A 22,883-nucleotide genomic window follows, 5' to 3' on the forward strand; every position below is an offset into this window, starting at 1 on the left:
ATATATATATATATATATATATATATATATATATATATATATATATATATATATATATATATAGAGAGAGAGAGAGAGAGAGAGGAAGAATCATTTGAGAACTCAAAGTTTCCCGAGAACCCGAGAACTAAAGGTGGAACGTTCGATCAAAAAAGAAGGGTCGATATGCAAGGTGGCATTTTTGTAAATAAATAGACAAAAAAAGAAGGAGGGGCATCTTAATTAATTCAGTCAGGGGTATTATAGGAATAAAAGTATAATTAAATGATTTCTTAAATCTAATATCTGATAAAATAAATTTTCATCTCTCTCCTACCCGTTTTCCTCTCTCGCTCAAACCTACGATCCATCCTCCGACGACTCACCTCCGTCGAATAGCCTCCAACCTCCTCCATCATCCGCGTCGATCGCCTCCCTCCTCCCTTCACCTGCCACCTCTACCTCTGTCGACCGCCACACTCCTTGCTCTCACGTTCTTCATAGAAAAAACTCCACTGAAGATGCTTTGATTTTGAATCGGTTTGTCTGCCATTATTGCACATGCGTTCTCCCTTGTTTCTCTATCATCATCGGACTATTCCATTACGATCGATATCTCTCTTCTTCCTCTGTCGTTGCGCCTTCATCACCATATATGTTTCTCCTATATATCGATCTGATTTAGTAAACGCCTTCATATCTATATCGATTTCTGATTTTTTGATTCAATCATGTTGGCTTCGATTTGACCTACTGCCTTTACTTTCTACGTATTGGAAGCCTACTAGATGAAACCAACACCTTTGTAAAAGGAGAAATAGAAGAATTAGGGAATTTTTTGATGATCGATAGAATATCAGATTGTTCTTCCTCTTAAGAACTCTATTCTATGCAACTACTGATTAGATAACAGAAGGAGAAAAGGATAAGTGTTCTTCATTTATTCTACCATTGCTTATTTCCTATTTTCTTTCTCTAATATTGAATATTGTATTAGTTTCCTTCACCTTGATGGATTTTCAACCGTTCAGAGTTGGAAAATATCTTTTTTTTTAGCACACAACATGTTTGTTGAAATGCTTCAAAGAATGTTTTCACCCTTTACCTTTGTTAATTGTGCTTCTGTATTGGTAATTTCATCCCATTTACTATGGTTCTTGTGACCTGCCATATGAGGATATTTCCAAATCAAATGATTGGCAAGATTTTGCTGACCAGCTAATCACTAAAGATGATGCCACAATGCCAAATTAGGGAAATATTTGTTAACTATTAGAAGTTAACTTGGAAATCCACATTTACTTTTTCTGTTAAGTCGTGCTTTATGTCATAAGTAAAGAATAAGTGGTTTGTAAGATAATTTTGATCTGTTCTTATCTTAATTGTAGTTACAGGCCTATTTTTGGATTTGGTGGGGCTCTTTTAGAGTTTTTCACATTGGTAGCAACACTCATCTTATATTGACAAAAAACAATAGATTTCTTACTTGTATTCATCTTGATTTCTAGGTGTATATCAAAATGGACACATAACAGGAGTCTGAATGGAATGCAACACAGAGTATCTTTATCAGTGAAGATCTTTTGACTGCTGATAGCTTCAGCTGCAATTTCTTGCAGTTGTAGACAGAAACTGTTGGCTTTATCAAGGCCAGACAGTGCAATGGGCAATCTATATGTAACTCAACTGCTTATTACTTTTTTAGTAACAAAAACTTATAATTTAATGAAAAAAAAAACTAATTTCAGGTACAATGCATGTTGGCTTCCATTGCTTGCTAAACATTCAGAGTCTAAAATCACTGAAAGGCCTTTAGTTGTTCCTCTTGATTGTGAATGGATTTGGCATTGTCATAGTCTTAATCCGGTATATGATTATGAAACAAATACTCATTTTTCCAATGATAATTTCTGTAAAAAACTTTATGTTCTTGATATATATTTTTTACAGATTAGATACAAGTCAAATATGAAGAATGTATGTGCGATGTGTCACAAATATCATTCAAAATTTTCTATTCAGGTTCCTATCAAGCTATAGTTGTGAGAGCTTTCTACAATTGCAGATTTCTTAGATTTCAGGTAATTCTCACATAATATCAAAAAGTTTATATAGAAAAATGATGATGAATAAAGAGATTTACATGTGAATCACTTGTGATTCACATGTGAATGACTTGTGACACATGTGAATCATTTGTGATTTACATGTGAATTACATGTAATTCACATGTAAATCATCTTAATTATTTATTTTTTCTAACCATATAGTTTATTTTAATTGCTTCTATATTAAGCTTCATAAATCACTTGTGATTTACATGTGAATCACTTGTGATTCACATGGAATCACTTGTGATTTACATGTGAATCACATGTAATTCACATGTAAATCATATTAATTATTTATTTTTTCTAACCATATAGTTTATTTTAATTTGTTTCATTTTAACAATATATCACAAGTAAATCGCATATGAATTACATGTGATTCACATGTAAATCACAAGTGAATCACATGTCACAAGTGATTCACATATGAATTTGTGGCAACCTGAAACTTCTATCTTGTACATCTAGTCAATTCAATCAATGTTAAACTCGTTTCTGTTATCTTTTAGCACTGTTTAAGGGTTCATTTAAGTGTTCTAAGCTTGAGTAAAACCAAGGTTGAGCCTAGGGATGAGTTGTCAAAGTCGCAAAGTAGCAAACCGGGCCATACACTCCTTTAGGAGGAGTGTACGGCCGTACACCCCCCTCATGGGCGCACACCCAAGGTGGTGGGTCACCCACCCTTATATATATGAGTAAACCTCCTTCTTTCATTCATTTCTTCCCTTGGCTGCACACTACTCCTTCTTCTCTCAAGCTTCTTCAACCGTGAACCCTTCCAAGGCTTCAAAACCGTGAGTTTTCCATCATCCAGCTTGTTATACTTGAAAGACCTCTTGATTTAAGCCTTGATTCATCAAGTTTCATCATGTTCTTCACCCTTTGAAGGAGTACGGCCGCACACCTTCATAAGGTTGGCCGTACACCCCTTAAAGGCTCTCCAAAGTGAGAGTTTGGCCCCTATCTTCTAGTTGGACATGACCCTACCCTTGATGCACCTTAAAGTCGACAACTTTAGCATGAACATGAAGGGTGTACGGCCGTACACCCCTTGTACAACCACACACACCCCCTTAGGGCTGTAAACCCATATTGAGGATCATTTTAGGCCTCAAACTTGCATTACAACTAAGCATGGTACCTAGAACACTCCTAGGATTCTAGTTAGAACCTTGGAAACACCTCAAAAGCACATCTCACCATGAGTGTACGGCCGCACACTCATGGGCCGCACACTCATGGCCGTACACACCCTTAGGGTGGCCGTACACCTCCCTCACTCAATCACATATGGTTTTAGCACTTAATTCAAGTGTTTCCAAGACCCTAGAGTGGCTTCCTATCATGTCGAGTTGTGAAATACCCTAATTTGACTCCTATATGTGCTATTACATGTTAAATAGGATCCAATTGTGTTCGAGGCTTCGCGTGATACTCGGCATCTCATATCGATCTTTCGTACAAACCACTCACTCAAGGTGAGTTCATACCCCTACATTTTCCGAGTTTTTAATATTTTTCAGGGGGGAATATAAGCCAAACATAAATGTTTTCATGAAATTTATACAAAAGGATTTCAATAAACTTAAAACGGATACAATCGAGACAAACATACAGTTTCTATATTTTTATAAAACATTTAGATATTTTATCCCTTCTGTACTATGTTGAGCATAAGGGACGTTTTCAACTTATAAGCTTAACTACATGGTTTTCAGATCAACACATGATTTTACACATACAAACACACAAACTATAATATGTATAGTTTGGGAATTCATACAAGCTTATACATATACATACATACAAACTATATTGAGTATAGTTTGGGGATACATACAAGGTTATACATACATACAAACTATATTAGGTATAGTTTGGGAATTCATACACCAGTTTACAAACCTTTCGGTTATTCATAAAAAAGGGTTTTTTATACTATTACTTGTAAAGTCGTTAATCTAATTGGAGACACGTCCTTGGGCACTTACAAACTTAACTAAGTGGAGGACTACCTCTTATGAACCAGAATCTATACGGGACTGACTACCCTGCACCTTACTGCTAGCTACAGTAGGACCGGCAGGTCTACGGATGACAAAGTCATAAATGATAATGGTGCCCGATTCGCGTCATATCAAGTTAATGTATGGTCATAAAGCTCGCAATGTAGATAACTAACGATATATTTACGTAGTAATATACTATACATGCTGGTGGTAACCAGGGTTATCAAACAGAACATACTATACATACTGGTGGTAGCCAGGGTTTTCGAACAGAACATACTATACATACTGGTGGTAGTCAGGGTTTTCAAACAGAACATACTATACATACTGGTGGTTTCCAGGGTTTTCAAACAGTACATACAAAACATACAAGTGATAGTCAAGGTTTTTGAACAAATCATATCAACGAACATATATGTTAGAAAATATTGGTTTTTCTTGGAAACATACAAACATTTTCATGGATTCATCAACATGATTTCATTACATAAAACATGCTTATGAACTCATCAACTTTATGCTGATGCTCTTTCAAAACAGCTTGTATTCTTAGGAAATCAGTAGACAGGTACCTTCTGGAGTTGTGAGAAGTCGGAGCAATTAAAGTATTGTCTTTATATTTTATTTACACTTTTGATGTATTCAAACAAGACTTAAACAGATGTAAATCTTTTTCATATATGTATTCAATGTAATGGTTGTGTTACTATGATTGCTATGATACAATTGTTGTGATACTACACATGACGTCCTCCACCCCCGAACGTTTCCGCCGTTCCGGTTTGGGGGTGTGACAGATTGGTATCAGAGCTCTTGTTTATAGTGAACTAAGTATACCGAACCTTACATGGTATACAACTATAAACACTAAGGGGCTGAAGTACTCTGAACTAAAAAGTATACTTTTAAAATATAAGTATTTTATAAGAGGTATACATGAAACATCCGGAAAATACAACCCAAAAATTTTCGTTTGAAAACTTTACTAAACCATAATATTAAATATTAAAAGATAAATCCATGGATCATGCGTCTCAAAATGTCATAATAAGTTAATCAAATCAACTGATGTCAAAACATATCAAAATATCTGAATAAAACTCCCAGGGTAAACTGAAGCTGTGGTGTGTGCCATGCCATCATCCCGAGCTCTTCCCCTTACTAGCGGAAGTACCTGAAACCAAAAACTAAAACTGTAAGCACAAAGCTTAGTGAGCTCCCCCAAACTACCACATACCATAGAATAACATATAAAGCAACTACTGGGCCTTGCCCAATGCATCGGACCGAAGTCCGGAAACTGCATCGAACCGAAGTCTGAAACTAACCAGCCCTCTGCATCGGACCGAAGTCCAGAAACTGCATCGGACCGAAGTCCGGAAACTGCATCGGACCGAATTCCGGAACTAACCAGGGCCTTGCCCTCTGCATCGGACCGAAGTCCGGAAACTGCATCGGACCGAAGTCCGGAACTAACCAGGGCCTTGCCCTCTGCATCGGACCGAAGTCCGGAAACTGCATCGGACCGAAGTCCGGAACTAACTAGGGCCTTGCCCTCTGCATCGGACTGAAGTCCGGAACTAACTGAACATAGCATAGCATAATCATAACTACTAGCATAAACACATATACTGCATACTGCATCAGACCGAAATCCAGAACGCATAACACAAAGACATGCTTGAATCACAAAGACATCAAGCACACTAAACTACTGCATCGGACCGAAGTCCGGAACTACTGCTAACTAAACGGGCCGGCATTGTGGTCGTAGACTCGTTCCTACTGGAAGGAAAAGTTACCTCGTAACGCTGGCTGCTGAGGTGCTAAATCTGAAACTGTCTGACTGCTGCTCTGGAACTCCCCGGCTACAAATCCCATAAACACTAAATCAGATACTGATAACTAATCTCAGGGTAAAATGACTATTTTACCCCTGGTCAAAGTCAGCTTTCAGTTGACCGGACTCGCCGAGTTGGGCTGCCAACTCGCCGAGTCCCTTTCATCCTTTCTGATCCTCTACCCGCTTCTCCTCGTCGAGTTTGGCAAAGGCTCGACGAGTTCTTCTTCGATACTAGCATCTAGTTCATCTTCATCTGACTCGCCGAGTTGTATGAACAACTCGTCGAGTCCTCCTTCATCCTATGAATAAGATCAGTCCTTGACTCGCCGAGTTATATGAACAACTCGTCGAGTCCCTCCACTACTAAATCTGAGCCTTAACTCACCGAGTCCATTACCTACTCACTGATTCCACCTTAAACTCTCAAATGGGGAAAATCGGGGACTCGCGACTTGACTCGTCGAGTCTGAAGAACGACTCGCCGAGTCCCATGCATGTCATTACTAAACAGTCGATTCTGCTCGAATCCAGTGCATTCCATTCATAGATCTGGGCTCCTAGGGCTGGTTTTTCACGTAAAGTTTCTAACTTTACGTGCATGCATGCTAATATGAAGCTTAAAAGCCCAAAACAAGCTAAAGGAAGGGATCTAAGCTTAGAATGGAAACTTGGCTCAATAAAGGTGTCAACCTTGAGCTTAAGAGGCTCTGGAAAGCTTAGATCTGAAGTCCATTCATCCTATTAACACTTAATTCGACCTTAAAGTCTAGAAAGGGCTCAAAATCAACAAAAGTAAACTTCTCAAGAGATCTAATTGATAATAAGCAAAGATTCGAGCTTGATACCTCAAAGGGGACTGAAATGCAACCAGAAGTCCGGATCTACTTGCTCCCCTTGAATACTTCTCTTCTCTCTTCTTCCCCAAATCTCCAAGATGCACTAAAACCTTCACAAGTGAGAAAATGCTCCAAAAATGCTTAAGAACGGCTAGGGTTTCGTATGGGACTCTTTGTGGGTGAGGGAGGCTGGTCTTGGGGCGCATAAGGTGTTTAAATAGGGTGCAAACCCTTGAAATTAGGGTTTCATCCAGACTGGCAGACTCGCTGAGTCCGGGAATATGGACTCGTCGAGTCGCCAACTTAAACCGCGTGCAACTCCCGACTCTACTCGACGAGTCGGGCTACTGACTCGTCGAGTACCTCTTAAGAAATAAAAATTACTTATTTAAATCACATACCAGAAATGGGGCGTTACAACTCTCCCCCACTTATCTTAGACTTCGTCCTCGAAGTCTGCTGCTACTGCATCTATAAATATCTCTGGGTAATGCTCCCTCATTTCCTCCTCGGCCTCCCACGTCCATTCTGAACCCTTCCGGTGCTGCCACTGCACCTTCACTAGCTGGACTACCTTGTTCCTTAAGGTCTTCGTTTTCCGATCCAAGATCGCAACTGGCCTCTCAATATAATTCAAGGTCCTATCAACCTGAATATCCTCTAAGGGTACCACGGCTGACTCGTCTACCAAACACTTCCTCAACTGAGAAACATGGCAAATGTTGTGGATCTGGCTAAGTTCTGCTGGAAGATCCAACCGATAAGCAACCCGACCCACCTGGGCCAAAACCCTAAAAGGGCCAATGAACCTGGGGCCCAGATTGCCCATCTTCTGGAACCTGATAACACCCTTCCAGGGTGATACCTTCAGGAGGACCATATCGCCCACCTGAAACTCCAAATCCGAACGCCTTCTGTCGGCGTAACTCTTCTGCCGACTCTGCGCAGTCTGCAGTCTGCTACGGACCTGCTGGATCAACTTTGTGGTCTTGAGTACCACCTCTGTACTCCCCATGACTCGCTGACCGACCTCACCCCAACAGATTGGGGTCCTGCACTTCCTCCCGTAGAGCATCTCGAAGGGAGGTCGGTCTATACTGGAGTGATAACTGTTGTTATACGAAAATTCGGCCAACGGAAGATACATATCCCAACTGCCACCAAAATGTAGTACACATGCCCGAAGCATGTCCTCGAGAGTTTGAATCGTCCTCTTGCTCTGTCCATCCGTCTGAGGGTGGAAAGCGGTGCTGAAATGGAGACGAGTACCCATCTCGTCATGGAACCGCTTCCAAAATCTGGAAGTAAACCGAACATCCCGGTCCGATACTACTGATACAGGCACCCCATGTCGTGCCACTACCTCGCGCACATAGATATCGGCTAGCTTCTCGGCCGATATGCTCTCCTGAATCGGTGTGAAATGCGCGCTCTTGGTCAGCCGATCCACTATGACCCAAATCGAATCAACTCCACGTGCGGTCCTGGGAAGCTTAGTGATGAAATCCATAGTGATATCCTCCCATTTCCACACAGGAATATCTAACGGCTGCATCTTGCCATGGGGTCTCTAATGCTACGCCTTGACCTTCCTGCAGGTCAGGCATCTCTCCACGTACCAAGCTACGTCCCACTTCATGCAGGGCACCAATAATCGGGTCGAAGATCTCTGTACATCTTCGTCGCCCCTGGGTGAATGGAGAATCAAGACTTATGGGCCTCATCCATTAGTACCTGCCGTACTCCTCCCCAGTATGGTACCCAAACTCTCCCATGAAGGTTCAACAATCCTCGACTGCCATAGTCAAAGGAAGCTACTCGGCCCACAATCCTCTCACACTTCTGCCTCTCCTCCTTCAGTCCCTCAACCTGTGCCTCTCTGATCTGCTCCAACAATGGAGTAATCACTGTCATCCTCAGACATACATCCCTGATCGGGGCTGTTACCGCCTTGCGGCTCAAGGCATCGGCCACTACGTTGGCATTGCCCGGATGATAAAGGATCTCACAGTCATAATCCTTTACCACGTCCAACCATCGACGCTGCCTCATGCTCAGATTCGGCTGATCCATGAGGTACCTCAAACTCTTGTGATCCGTGTAAATGATACAGCGGACCCCATAGAGGTAATGTCTCCAAATCTTGAGGGCGAACACCACCGCCCCCAGCTCTAAATCGTGTGTCGGATAGTTAGCCTCGTGAGGCTTCAACTGTCTAGAGGCGTAAGCTATCACATGACCTCGCTGCATCAAAACCGCTCCCAAACCTGTGATCGAAGCGTCACAGTAGACTACAAAATCCTCTACTCCCTCTGGCAGGGTGAGAATCGGCGCCTCGCACAATCTCTGTCTGAGGGTCTCAAATGCTGCCTGCTGCTCAGGCCCCCAACAAAACACCACCGACTTCTTGGTCAGTCGGGTGAGCGGAACTGCTATCTTGGAGAAATCCTGGATGAATCTCCTGTAGTACCCTGCCAGTCCTAGGAAGCTCTGAATCTCAGTTGGAGACCTGGGGACCTGCCACTGAATCACAACCTCTATCTTGGCCGGATCTACTAGTATACCCTTCTGGTTGACGAGGTGACCAAGGAACTACACCTCGCGCAACCAGAACTCGCACTTGGAGAACTTCGCGTAAAGTCTCTCCCTCCTCAGCGTCTCTAGCACCTCTCTCAGGTGCTCCTCATGCTGCTCCTGAGTCTTGGACTAAACCAAGATGTCGTCAATGAACACTATCACTGACCGATCCAGCATCGGTTTGAATACGCGGTTCATGAGGTCCATGAACGCGGCTGGAGCGTTGGTGAGCCCGAATGGCATCACCACAAACTCATAATGACCATAGCGGGTCCTAAAAGCGGTCTTCTGCACATCCTCATCCCTGACCCGCATCTGGTGATATCCTGATCGTAGATCAATCTTGGAGAACCAAGATGCTCCCTGAAGCTGGTCAAAAAAATCATCTATCCTCGGGAGCGGGTTACGGTTCTTCACCGTCACCTTGTTCAGCTCCCGATAATCTATGCAGATACGGTGCGACCCATCCTTCTTCCTCACGAACAGGATCGGGGCTCCCCATGGTGAACTACTCGGCCTGATGAAACCCTTGTCTAGCAGCTTCTGCAGCTGCGTAGACAACTCCTGCATCTCTGGAGGAGCCAGCCGATATGGTGCCTTGGCTATCGGAGCCGCACCCGGAACCAGGTCAATCCAAAACTCAACCTGTCTTTCCGGAGGTATCCCCGGAAAGTCCTCCGGGAATACGTCCGGATACTCTCGCACTACTGGTACATCGTCCACTGTCGCCTTACCCTTCTCCCGGGCATCTATAACATAGGCGATGTACCCTGCGCAACCCTGCTGAAAGTAGCGTCTCGCTCTCGCTGCTGAACAAAGAATCGGTCCGCGTTGTGGCCTCTCGCCCTGAATCACTAACTCTCCCCCACTAGGAGTGCGAACCCTCACTAACTGTAGTTCACAATAAATCACTGCCCCATTGGGGCTTAGCCAATCCATACCCACTATAACCTTATTCCCTCGCAGGGGAATGGGAACCAAGTCCACTGAAAACTGCTCATCAAATAACTGCAGCGAACACGCCCTATGTACTCTCGCGACCCTGACGGTCCTGTCATCAGCTATCTCAACCTCAAGTGGGCAATCCAGCTCCCTCGGAGCTCTGCTAAATCTCTTGCTAAGCGCAAGTGAAACAAATGATCGGGTAGCCCCCGAGTCAAACAGTACTGTAGCTGAAATGCCGTTCACTAAGAACGACCCTATACGAAAACATATAAGCATGAGAAACAATCAATATCAATAAGGAGATAAGAGGAAAATACATACCCGTCACCACATCAGGAGTCGCTCGCGCCTCCTCTGCTGTCATCTGAAAAGCTCTACTCTTCGCCACTGGCGCCTCACCCCGGCCCTGACGGCCGTCTGTAATCCTCAAAGTAGCAGGGGCAGGTGCTGCCACCTTCCCTGCTGCTGCTAAACTCGGGCACTGGGACTTTTTATGTCCCCTCTGATTTCAATGGAAGCAAATCAGATCAGCTGCTGTGGTGGTGGTGGTAGTAGCTGTACAATCTCTACTCATATGCCCGGTCCGGCCGTACTTATAGCAACCGGCACTACCTGCCTTGCACGCCCCATCGTGCAATCTCCCACACTTGCCACACCGACTGTGGCTCTGCTGTCCTCGAGATCTGTGATCTGATACCTTGGGATTTTTGCCCTAACTCCCTGTACCAAAAGCCACCTCTGGCTTCCTCTTCCTGTCCATCTCCAGATCTATCTCCCTCTCACGAGCCCTTACAATCATATCATCCAGCGTTTTACAGCTGGACCGGCTCACAAAATGGCAGATATCACTCTGCAACATCTCATGATAATGGGTGTAACGCCCCGTTCCTGGTACGTATTTAATTTATTAAATGTCTTTTATAAAGAGCTACTCGGCGAGTAGTAGCCCTAACTCGTCGAGTAGATGCGAGGTTGGACGCGGGTTTTAAGTGATCTACTCGGCGAGTCCGCGCCTGGAATCGATGAGTAGGCTAGTCAGGAGGAAACCCTAACCTTTAGGGTTTGTACCCTATTTAAACGTCCTTATAGCCCCCATCCCAGCCTCCAACACCCTTAAAGCATTCCCCTCAAAACCCTAGCCTCCATTGGTGAGCTTGAGTGATTCCTTCTTGATTTTGAGTGTTTTGGTGTATTCTTGGAAGGGTAGAAGTGAAGGAAAGAGAGAAGGTGCAAAGGAGAAGAAGGAGATCCAGAAGCTAGCTTCCATTTGCTACTTCATCTGGTAATAAAGTCTCTACCTTGATCATTTTCCTAGTAGAACTTCATATATGCTTGTTTTGCCACTTTTGGGACATTTCAAGGTCCAAACTCGAGATTGGAGCTCCCTTAGGGTAGTGAGATATAGATCTGGTCATCATTGAGCCCCAGGAGCTCAAAGTAGCTACCTTTATGCAAAGCAAGGCCTTGTTCCAAACCCTAGGTTCCCATTTCTAGCTTATTTTGGTGTTTTAGCTTCATACCTCTATGCATGCACGTAAAGTTGGCAACTTTACGTGTTATATTGGCCCTAGAAGCTCAGATATATGAATTGGATGCACTGAAATCGATTAGAATCAACTGTTTAGTGAGGACATGCATAGGACTCGACGAGTTGTTCTTGGACTCGGCGAGTCGGAGTGCAAATCCTCCCGATTTCTCCGATTTTGGAATTATGAGTTGAATCAGCGAGTGGAAGAGGACTCAGTGAGTTAGAACAAGGATCTGGAAGTAGAGGGAGTCGGCGAGTCCACGTCCCGAATCGGCGAGTCGAGTCACGAGTTAGAGAAGTGTGAGTCCGGGAACTCAGCGAGTTCATAGTAGGACCTGGCGAGTAGAGTCAACCAGGAAGTTGACTTTGACCAGGAGGTTAACTTTGATCAGGGGTAAAATAGTCATTTTACCCTGAGATTAGTATCAGTTTTTGATCTAGTGTTTATGGGATTTGTAGCCGGGGAGTTCCGGAGCAGCAGTCATACAATCTCAGATTTAGCACCTGAGCAGCCAGCGTTACGAGGTGAGTTTCCTTCCAGTAGGAATGGGCCTACGGCCACAATGCCGGCCCGTTTAGCTAGCAGTAGGTCCGGACTTCGGTCCGATGCAGTAGTTCAGTGTGCTTGATGTCTTTGTGATTCAAGCATGTCTTTGTGTTATGTGTTCCAGACTTTGGTCCGATGCAGTATGCAGTATATGTGTTATGCTAGTAGTTATGATTATGCCATGCTATGTTCAGTCAGTTTCCGGACTTCGGTCCGATACAGAGGGCAAGGCCCTGGTTAGTTCCGGACTTCGGTCCGATGCAGAGGGCAAGGTCTCGGTTAGTTCCGGACTTCGGTCTGATGCAGTTTCCGGACTTCGGTCCGATGTAGAGGGCAAGGCCCTGGTTAGTTCCGGACTTCGGTCTGATGCAGTTTCCGGACTTCGGTCGGATGTAGAGGGCAAGGCCCTGGTTAGTTTCAGACTTCGGTCCGATGCAGTTTCCGGACTTCGGTCCGATGCAGAGGGCAAGGCCCTGGTTAGTTCCGGACTTCGGTCCGATGCAGTGGGCAAGGCCCAGTAGTTGCTTTATATGTTATTATATGGTATGTGGTAGTTTGGGGGAGCTCACTAAGCTTTGTGCTTACAGTTTCAGTTTTTGGGTTCAGGTACTTCCGCTAGTAAGGGGAAGAGCTCGGGATGATGGCATGGCACACACCACAGCTTCAGTTTATCCTGGGAGTTTTATTCAGACATTTTGATATGTTTTGACATCAGTTGATTTGATTAACTTATTATGACATTTTGAGACGCATGATCCATGGGTTTATCTTTTAAATATTTAATATTATGGTTTAGTAAAGTTTTCAAACAAAAATTTTTGGGTTGTATTTTTAGGATGTTTCAAGTTGGTATCAGAGCCTTGGTTTGAGGGATTCAGGCACACTTTCGGGTATGACTGGACTCAAACTAAGGAAATAGTAAAAGATTTTCAAAAGAAAAATGTTTTCGAAAGAATTGTTGGAAAAAGAAACTTAAAAAGAAAAGAGTTTTAGAAAAGCAAAGAGAATTTTTAGAAAGAAAAAGAACTTTGAAAAGAGAAAAAGGGTGTGGTGCATGCAATCAGCCGAGCTCAAGTAAGTACTCCCAAATTACCCATACAAGTTTATGTTATGATTATCAGTTTCAGTTTCAGTAGAACAACATGCTAGAATAGGACTAAGGATCTAGGAGGATGCCTTATGTGCCTGCTATACGTGTTTCAGCTTCATGAGAATTGCATGCTAGTATCGAGTAGACAGTAGTAGGATAGCCTGTTTAGGTTATGCCTGATAGTATGAGCTTAGCATTGTATGCTAGTACAGTTTCTCGATATGAGAATAGATTGCTTTAGTAGTTTCCTGTGTCCGAATGTTGCTTGCTTTGTGCTTTGTAGGACTCTGAGTGATGGGAGTTAGCCATTAGGTGAATACGTCATGTCACATGTGATCAGGGTTGAATAATCTCAGAGTGCTGGATTTGGCCCTATTGCGCAGCTCTTTTTTGAGTCTAACCGTTGTAGGTACAAGTCTTTTACTAGAAGGATTATCTGAGCCTCGTCACATGTGATGGTATTCAGGTGATGGCTAATTGGCATTACAAAGAGGCCTTCAGCAGCTGAGGACTGGATTGGGTGGAGTCAGAGATTTCCCTAGGGCAAGCCTAGGATGAGAGTAGTAGAGAGCAGTGGTAGTAGAAGTGACTTGGTGGAGTCGAGGCAGTACTTGAGGAAAGTACGGATAGATGTGGAAGGTAGTATGGGCCCGTACTACTGAAAGCAGAGGATCCGTACTTGAATCGAGTAAGGCTGAGATAAGACCAGGAAACTTGTAGAAATAGCGATCCCTCGAGATATATCAGTGTTTCTGACGTTTGTCGTGATGTGTTTTCAGAATGGTGGTTTTACGCCCTAGGCCAGCAGTCGGCAGTTCAGGAGCCGGCAAGGGATCCGGATCAGGCTCGGGGGCCGATCATCTAGATGAGCAGACCAGGGAGTTCCTCTCTTCAGAGGTTACTCGCATCATACTTGAGCAGACTCCTGTGATCTTTGGTTCGGTCAAGGAGGGTATCCTAGAGCTTCTGGATGAGAAGCTAAGCGCGTTCCGTACCGAGGTAGCGGCCTTGATGGGATCGCGCATATTGACGTTCAGTGAGTTCAGAGCTTGTGGAGCTCCAGACCATCATGGGGCGCGGGACCCCATAGCGAGTACCAGATGGTTGGCTGATGTTGCCAACGCTTTCCGCACTAGTAGATGTCCCGAGTGGGACAAGGTCAGACTAACATCCTGTCTCCTGAAGGACAGGGCACAAGATTGGTGGGAGGAGATCGGACATGTCATCGGGGATGACGCAACGCTTGATGCGATGACTTGGGTTGATTTTACTACTAGGTTTAGAGCCGAGTTTGCACCGGTTATTGAGGTGCAACAGTTAGCCAGGGAGTTTCAGGATCTCACCCAGACTACAGAGACAGTGGCAGAGATTACCGCCAAGTTCAGGGAGAGGGCTCTTCTTGTTCCTTAGTATGCAGCTGATGAGGAGATGAAGAAGGCCCGTTATCATGAGATGTTGCGGAGTGATATCCGCCAGTTTGTGAGCCGGTCCAGCTGTAAAACGCTGGATGATATGATTGCGAGGGCTCGTGAGAGGGAGATAGATCTGGAGATGGAGAGGAAGAGGAAGCCAGAGGTGGCTTCTGGTACAGGGAGTTCGGGCAAAAAGCCCAAGGTATCAGATCACAGATCTAGAGGACAGCAGAGCCACAGTCGGTGTGGCAAGTGTGGGAGATTGTACGATGGGGCGTGCAAGGCAGGTAGTGCCGGTTGCTATAAGTGCGGCCGGATCAGGCATATGAGTAGAGATTGTACAACTACTACCACCACCACCACAGCAGCTGATCTGATTTGCTTCCATTGCAATCAGAGGGGACATAAAAAGTCCTAGTGCCCGAGTTTAGCAGCAGCAGGGAAGGTGGCAGCACCTGCCCCTGCTACTTTGAGGATTACAGACGGCCATCAGGGCCGGGGTGAGATGCCAGTGGCGAAGAGTAGAGCTTTTCAGATGACAACAGATGAGGCGCGAGCGACTCCTGATGTGGTGATGGGTATGTATTTTTCTCTTATCTCCTTATTGATATTGATTGTTTCTCATGGTTATATGTTTGCGCAGGGTATATCGCCTATGTTATAGATGCCCGGGAGAAGGGTAAGGCGACAGTGGATGATGTACCAGTAGTGCGAGAGTATCCGGACGTATTCCCGGAGGACTTGCCGGGGATACCTCCGGAAAGACAGGTTGAGTTTTGGATTGACCTGGTTCCGGGTGCGGCTCCGATAGCCAAGGCAGCATATCGGCTGGCTCCTCCAGAGATGCAGGAGTTGTCTACGCAGCTGCGGGAGCTGCTAGACAAGGGTTTTATCAGGCCGAGTAGTTCACCATGGGGAGCGCCAATCCTGTTCGTGTGGAAGAAGGATGGGTCGCACCGTATCTGCATAGATTATCGGGAGCTGAACAAGGTGACGGTGAAGAACCGTTACCCGCTCCCGAGGATAGATGATTTGTTTGACCAGCTTCAGGGAGCATCTTGGTTCTCCAAGATTGATCTACGGTCAGGATATCACCAGATGCGGGTCAGGGATGAGGATGTGCAGAAGACCGCTTTTAGGACCCGCTATGGTCATTATGAGTTTGTGGTGATGCCATTCGGGCTCACCAACGCTCCAGCCGCGTTCATGGACCTCATGAACCGCGTATGCAGACCGATGCTGGATCGGTCAGTGATAGTGTTCATTGATGACATCTTGGTTTATTCCAAGACTCAGGAGCAGCATGAGGAGCACCTGAGAGAGGTGCTAGAGACGCTGAGGAGGGAGAGACTTTACGCGAAGTTCTCCAAGTGCGAGTTCTGGTTGCGCGAGGTGTAGTTCCTTGGTCACCTCGTCAACCAGAAGGGTATACTAGTAGATCCGGCCAAGATAGAGGTTGTGATTCAGTGGCAGGTCCCCAGGTCTCCAACTGAGATTCGGAGCTTCCTAGGACTGGCAGGGTACTACAGGAGATTCATCCAGGATTTCTCCAAGATAGCAGTTCCGCTCACCCGACTGACCAATAAGTCGGTGGTGTTTTGTTGGGGGCCTGAGCAGCAGGCAACATTTGAGACCCTCAGACAGAGATTGTGCGAGGCGTCGATTCTCACCCTGCCAGAGGGAGTAGAGGATTTTATAGTCTACTGTGACGCTTCGATCACAGGTTTGGGAGCGGTTTTGATGCAGCGAGGCCATGTGATAGCTTACGCCTCTAGACAGTTGAAGCCTCACGAGGCTAACTATCCGACACACGATTTAGAGCTGGGGGCGGTGGTGTTCGCCCTCAAGATTTGGAGACATTACCTCTATGGGATCCGCTGTATCATTTACACGGATCACAAGAGTTTGAGGTACCTCATGGATCAGCCGAATCTGAACATGAGGCAGCGCCGATGTTAGACGTGGTAAAGGATTATGACTGTGAGATCCTTTATCATCCGGGCAATGCCAACGTAGTGGCCGACGCCTTGAGCCGCAAGGCGGTAGCAGCCCCGATCAGGGATGTATGTCTGAGGATGACAGTGATTACTCCATTGTTGGAGCAGATCAGAGAGGCACAGGTTGAGGGCCTGAAGGAGGAGAGGCAGAAGTGTGAGAGGATTGTGGGCCGAGTAGCTTCCTTTGACTATGGCAGTCGAGGATTGTTGACCCTTCATGGGAGAGTTTGGGTACCATATTGGGGAGGAGTACGACGGGTACTAATGGATGAGGCCCACAAGTCTTGATTCTCCATTCACCCAGGGGCGACGAAGATGTACAAAGATTTTCGACCCGATTATTGGTGCCCTGCATGAAGTGGGACGTAGCTTGGTACGTGGAGAGATGCCTGACCTGCAGGAAGGTCAAGGCGGAGCATCAGAGACCCCACGGCAAGATGCAGCCGTTAGACATTCCCGTGTGGAAATGGGAGGATATCACTATGGATTTCATCACTAAGCTTCCCAGGACCGCACGTGGAGTTGATTCGATTTGGGTCATAGTGGATCGGCTGACCAAGAGCGCGCATTTCACACCGATTCAGGAGAGCATATCGGCCGAGAAGCTAGCCGATATCTATGTGAGCGAGGTAGTGGCACGGCATGGGGTGCCTGTATCAGTAGTATCGGACCGGGATGTTTGGTTTACTTCCAGATTTTGGAAGCGGTTCCATGACGAGATGGGTACTCGTCTCCATTTCAGCACCGCTTTCCACCCTCAGACGGATGGACAGAGCGAGAGGACGATTCAGACTCTCGAGGACATGCTTCGGGCATGTGTACTAGATTTTGGTGGCAGTTGGGATATGTATCTTCCGTTGGCGGAATTTTCGTATAACAACAGTTATCACTCCAGTATAGACCGACCTCCCTTCGAGATGCTCTACGGGAGGAAGTGCAGGACCCCAATCTGTTGGGGTGAGGTCGGTCAGTGAGTCATGGGGAGTACAGAGGTGGTACTCAAGACCACAAAGTTGATCCAGCAGGTCCGTAGCAGACTGCAGACTGCGCAGAGTCGGCAGAAGAGTTACGCCGACAGGAGGCGTTCGAATTTGGAGTTTCAGGTAGGCGATATGGTCCTCCTGAAGTTATCACCCTGGAAGGGTGTTATCAGGTTCCGGAAGAGGGGCAAGTTGGGCCCCAGGTTCATTGGTCCTTTTAGGGTTTTGGCCCAGGTGGGTCGGGTTGCTTATCGGTTGGATCTCCCAGCAGAGCTTAGCCAGATCCATAACACTTTCCATGTTTCTCAGTTGAGGAAGTGTTTGGTGGACGAGTCAGCAGTAGTCCCCTTGGAGGATATTCAGGTTGATAGCAGCTTGAATTATATTGAGAGGCCAGTTGCGATCCTAGATAGGGAGACGAAGACCTTGAGGAACAAGGTGGTTCAGTTGGTGAAGGTGCAGTGGCAGCACCGGAAGGGTTCAGAGTGGACGTGGGAGACTGAGGAGGAGATGAGGGAGCACTATCCGGAGTTATTTTCAGAGTCAGTAGCAGCAGACTTCGAGGACGAAGTCTAAGATAAGTGGGGGAGAATTGTAACGCCCCGTTCCTGGTACGTATTTAATTTATTAAATGTCTTTTATAAAGAGCTACTCGGCGAGTAGTAGCCCTAACTCGTCGAGTAGATGCCAGGTTGGACGCAGGTTTTAAGTGATCTACTCGGCGAGTCCGCGCCTGGACTCGACGAGTAGGCCAGTCAGGAAGAAACCCTAACCTTTAGCGTTTATACCTTATTTAAACGTCCTTATAGCCCCCATACCAGCCTCCAACACCCTTAAAGCGTTCCCCTCGAAACCCTAGCCTCCATTGGTGAGCTTGAGTGATTCCTTCTTGATTTTGAGTGTTTTGGTGTATTCTTGGAAGGGTAGAAGTGAAGGAAAGAGAGAAGGTGCAAAGGAGAAGAAGGAGATCTAGAAGCTAGCTTCCATTTGCTACTTCATCTGGTAATAAAGTCTCTACCTTGATCATTTTCCTAGTAGAACTTCATATATGCTTGTTTTGCCACTTTTGGGACATTTCAAGGTCCAAACTCGAGATTGGAGCTCCCTTAAGGTAGTGAGCTATAGATCTGGTCATCATTGAGCCCCAGGAGCTCAAAGTAGCTACCTTTATGCAAAGCAAGGCCTTGTTCCAAACCCTAGGTTCCTATTTCTAGCTTATTTTGGTGTTTTAGCTTCATACCTCTATGCATGCACGTAAAGTTGGCAACTTTACGTGTTATATTGGCCCTAGAAGCTCAGATCTATGAATTGGATGCACTGAAATCGATTAGAATCAACTGTTTAGTGAGGACATGCATATGACTCGACGAGTTGTTCTTGGACTCGGCGAGTCGGAGCGCAAATCCTCCCGATTTCTCCGATTTTGGAATTATGAGTTGAATCAGCGAGTGGAAGAGGACTCAATGAGTTAGAACAAGGATCTGGAAGTTGACTTTGACCAGGAAGTTGACTTTGACCAGGAAGTTGACTTTGACCAGGGGTAAAATAGTCATTTTACCTTGAGATTAGTATCAGTTTTTGATCTAGTGTTTATGGGATTTGTAGCCGGGGAGTTCCGGAGCAGCAGTCAGACAGTCTCAGATTTAGCACCTCAGCAGCCATCGTTACGAGGTGAGTTTCCTTCCAGTAGAAATGGGTCTACGGCCACAATGCCGGTCCGTTTAACTAGCAGTAGTTCCGGACTTCGGTCCGATGCAGTAGTTCAGTGTGCTTGATGTCTTTGTGATTCAAGCATGTCTTTGTGTTATGTGTTCCGGACTTCGGTCCGATGCTGTATGCAATATATATGTTATGCTAGTAGTTATGATTATGCCATGCTATGTTCAGTCAGTTTCCGGACTTCGGTCCGATGCAGAGGGCAAGGCCCTGGTTAGTTCTGGACTTCGGTCCGATGCAGTTTCCGGACTTCGGTCTGATGCAGAGAGCAAGACCCTGGTTAGTTCCGGACTTCGGTCCGATGCAGTTTCCGGACTTCGGTCCGATGCAGTGGGCAAGGCCCAATAGTTGCTTTATATGTTATTGTATGGTATGTGGTAGTTTGGGGGAGCTCACTAAGCTTTGTGCTTACAGTTTCAGTTTTTGGTTTCAGGTACTTCCGCTAGTAAGGGGAAGAGCGCGGGATGATGGCATGGCACACACCACAGCTTCAGTTTATCCTGGGAGTTTTATTCAGACATTTTGATATGTTTTGACATCAGTTGATTTGATTAACTTATTATGACATTTTGAGACGCATGATCCATGGGTTTATCTTTTAAATATTTAATATTATGGTTTAGTAAAGTTTTCAAACAAAAAATTTTGGGTTGTATTTTTGGGATGTTTCAACGGGCCTTCTTCATCTCCTCATCAACTGCATACTGAGGAACAAGAAGAGCCCTCTCCCTGAACTTGGCGGTAATCTCCGCCACTGTCTCTGTAGTCTGGGTGAGATCCTGAAACTCCCTGGCTAACTGCTGCACCTCAATAACCGGTGCAAACTCGGCTCTGAACCTGGTAGTAAAATCAACCCAAGTCATCGCATCAAGCGCTGTGTCATCCCCGATGACATGTCCGATCTCCTCCCACCAATCTCGTGCCCTGTCCTTAAGGAGACAGGATGCTAGTCTGACCTTGTCCCCCTCGGGACATCTGCTAGTGCGGAAAGCGTTGGCAACATCATCCAACCATCTGGTACTCGCTATGGGGTACCGCGCCCCAAGATAGTCTGGAGCTCCACAAGCTCTGAACTCCCTGAACGTCAATGTGCGTGATCCCATCATGGCCGCTATCTCAGTACGGAACGCGCCCAGCTTCTCATCCAGAAGCTCTAGGATACCCTCCTTGACCGAACCGAAGATCACAGGAGTCTGCTCAAGTATGATGCGAGTAACCTCTGAAGAGAGGAACTCCCTGGTCTGCTCATCTAGATGATCGGCCCCCGAGCCTGATCCGGATCCCTTGCCGGCTCCTGAACTGCCGACTGCTGGCCTAGGGCGTAAAACCACCATTCTGAAAACACATCACGACAAACGTCAGAAACACTGATATATCTCGAGGGATCGCTACTACTACAAGTTTCCTGGTCTCATCTCCACCTTACTCGATTCAAGTACCGATCCTCTGCTTTCAGTAGTACGGGCCCATACTACCTTCCACATCTATCCTGTCACATCATAAAATCCAAAACAATTTTTCACTTTTAAAAATATAATTTCATTCATAAATATTATCAATCTCCATGTATCACATATCAAATCCATAAAAATTCATCCCAAGATCACAATACATAAAACTCCACAAGTGTGTACTGATCATGTCGGTGCTTTCCCGCGATCCTCAATGGTACCTGAAAACACAAAACACAAGACACTGTAAGCATAAATGCTTAGTGAGTTCCCCAAAGTACCACATATAACACATATTAGCCACTCGAGGCTATTACTCTGTGGGCCCACAGGCCCTAACTCTGTGGACCCTCTGGTCCTAACTCTGTGGACCTTTCGGTCCTAACTCTGTAAACTCTGGAATACATACAGCATAAATCACTTCGAAATAATGCAGTGCAACACATCACATACATAGCATACAAGATACTCTGTCACATAACTCTACTTACCACTCAAGGTAAAGTATAGTGAGAAGACTCACCTCGGATAGCTCGGTAAACCTCGAACTCGGAAATACTGATCTAGCCTTCGCCTAATCACATAGAATAATTACTCTAATTAATACGACTTTCAAAAGCTAGGCTAATCCCTCTCTAAATTCTCTAAGAAGGGTAAAAGACCATTCTACCCCTCCAATGGTTCACAAGTCCAAACATTGACTCAACCCTAAAAGTCAACGAAGTCAACTCAAGTCAACGGTCAAACTTGGACCAGACTCGTCGAGTGCATACGGGCGACTCGGCGAGTCCACGCGGGTACTCTGAATCCTTCTAAGCCTCACTTGGCATGTCGAGTCCCTCCTCCACTCACCGGTTTACTCTGCAACGAATCGCGGGGCAACCCCGACTCGACTCGTCGAGTCCATTTATGCACTCGGCGTGTTGCTCCCATGACAACACTCAAATGACCTTCTGAGGTCAGATCTGCTTCTCTAAACTATAGATCTGACTTCCCCACGACCAATAACCACGTAAAGGTCGAATCTTGACTCACATGCAACGTACCCAAGGCTTCTTTTGGTGAAATAACTACTAAAATGGCCACCTAGGCTCATAACTTCAAAGGAATGGCATAAAGCAGAGTGATAGGGGCTCTCTGGACCTCTTAAGGTCCAGATCTAAGAATCATTTCACCTTGGGACCTCACACACTCCAGATTGAAGCTAAATAATGCATAAAGAAACCCTAGATTCAACTAAATCATCATAAATACGAGAATAAGCACAGATTGATACTTCCAACAGCATCCTCTGATCAAATCGAAGTAGATCCAAGCTGGAAATCCACAGAATAGCAATCTCCTTGACCTCCTCTTGCTGGAAACACCTTCTTCTGTGCAAAACAACACCAAAAGGGGTTAAAATGGCTTCCTCTTTCACACAACTCGTTCAAGCTCTCTAGGGGTTCTCTCTCTGGACTGGTAGCCGCAAATGAGGGCTATAAGGTCCTTTAAATAGGACTCAGGCCCGCAGATTTAGGGTTTTTGTCCACAGCGCGGACTCGTCGAGTCCACCCATCGACTCGTCGAGTCCCTTCATTAATCCAGTCAGCAAATCGCGATCCTACTCGACAAGTCTAGGCGTCGACTCGTCGAGTCCCTCCTCAAAACTCAAAATAAATGAACATCATAGAATACCTGGTAATCCGGATGTTACAATTCTCCCCCACTAGAATTATACTTTTCCCTCGAAGTCTCGCTCGACAAACAACTCTGGATGCTGCTCCCGCATCTCTAACTCCGGCTCCCAAGTCAGCTCGGACCCTCTCCTATGTTGCCACTGGGCCTGAACCAGGGGCACCTCCTTGTTCCTCAGAACC

Source organism: Lactuca virosa, chromosome 7, assembly GCF_052849685.1.
Source record: "Lactuca virosa cultivar CGN04683 chromosome 7, Lactuca_virosa_CGN04683_v6, whole genome shotgun sequence".
Taxonomy (NCBI): Eukaryota; Viridiplantae; Streptophyta; class Magnoliopsida; order Asterales; family Asteraceae; genus Lactuca; species Lactuca virosa.